Here is a 1,916-nt window from a genome sequence, read left to right on the forward strand (position 1 = left end):
TCAGAGTTCTTTCACTGGTTCAAAGGATGATAGGCAGTCAAAATTCAACAATCAAAACCCAAAACAAACTTTGTGGGAAAAAGAAAAGAAAAAGAAAAATGAAGAGATTTTTTTTTATGTGGATCCGCCTTAACAGTCCTAAGGCTGGGTTTCTTTTCAGTCAGCAGGGTTTCTCTTCCACCACTCCCCCTGGATTTCTCTTCAGAAGTGATTCAAGCCAAAACTTTTACCCAAAACTAATTTTTTTTTTTTTCGAATTTTTTTTTTTTTTATAATGGCGATCACAAGGGAGTAAATGAACAGACCGGATCCAAAAATAAATAATAAAAGAAAATGATGAAGAGATGAGAAGATGAAAAGAAGAATGGAAACAAACCAGCCAAAGTGGCTCTGATACCACTTGATACGCCCTAAATCGGGAAGGATCACATTAGCTGGGTGTTGGATATGATCCGAGAAGGCAATGACACTTCTGGAACTGAGATGGATTGAATGGATCGTCAAGAGATGCGGAATGGCTCTTGATATACCCGCGATCTAAGGCTAGCCACCTAAGAACGAATGTAGTGTGTTGGCTAACCACCAAATGACACACAAAGATTAATGGTTGACCACTAAATCAACAAGCCAGTTCAACCCGATGAACTAGCTAAGAACTCTCTCTCTCTCACTCAGAGAAAAGAAGAACCGAAAATAAGCAATCAAAATGAACTGATTTTATTCATCAAAGGGACTACATATTTATAGTGTTTTGTAGTCAAAGACAATATATAGAAATGTAGGAAAACAATGCATAGAAAATATAAATTTGACTATATCTAGTCAAAGCACGAAAAATGGAGAAGACTAGATCTGGTCAAGGCACGGAAAATGGAGAAGACTAGATCTGGTCAAGGCACAAAAAATGGAGAAGACTAGATCTGGTCAAAGTACGGAAAATTGAGAAGACTAGTCAAGTCGTCCCGGTTCATCCGAACCAGATGGATGCACGGGGTAAAGATAAGTATGCTTGCAGGACTGTCCGGATGGTCCGCCGGAGGAGAATGTATGTCCATCTTTGGTTTCTTCACGACCCAAACTAAGTCTGGCCCGACCGTGGGTCTTAGAATGTCGAGTTGGTCGGGGAAGACGGGCTGTGGTTCGGTCGTCTGGACGTGGTTCCAACCGAAGCTCCAATCGGGAAGCACGCATGACGGCTCGGTCAGTGTGTCCAGTACGGTCGGATGAACGAACTTCGGTCAAATTGTTTAGAACGTCCTGATCTCCATGCTGGTTGGCTCCAATGGACTGATCCACGAACCGGGGCACATCATTCACTTCCTCTTCAAAAAGATTTGTCCTCAAATCTGAAACATTAAAAGGAAAAGGATTATAAGCAAAAGAACCATAATCAGCACAATGTTCACCTTGAGTTTGGTCCGGTTTTTGAATTGGCAAAGGATCTTCCTTTTCTGGCTTGGTTTCAAGGTTCTCATTCTCCAAAGTCACCAACGGTTTTTGCTTTTGACACTTGTTAGCATAATGACCGATCCTATGGCATTTGAAGCACCTGGTGGACGGAGCCTTGCTTGTGGGTTTCACAGCTTTGCTTTTATCAAAAGAAATCTCATTAGTTTTCAAATCAGAATTTGAAAGATAAGAAGACTTACATTGATGTTTTAGTGCTGAAGAAGTGTTGGTGTTTCCCTTCCTTTTGAGTTGTCGGATAGCATGAATTGTCTTATGCAACATCTTCTCCAAACTAGCATAAGTTTGAAGCTCGTTTTGATCAAGCACTACGCGGTTGCTTCTCTTGGCTTTGGTGAAGGGACGATCACCATTTCCGACTCACTTCTCATCATCGCATATGTTTTGTCTCTTTCTTTGTTTCTGCACAAAGTCAAACCCATTAGAAGCAAACTGTTTCTTCTCAAAAA

The sequence above is a fragment of the Brassica oleracea genome, chromosome C2, assembly GCF_000695525.1.
Source record: "Brassica oleracea var. oleracea cultivar TO1000 chromosome C2, BOL, whole genome shotgun sequence".
Classification (NCBI taxonomy): Eukaryota; Viridiplantae; Streptophyta; class Magnoliopsida; order Brassicales; family Brassicaceae; genus Brassica; species Brassica oleracea.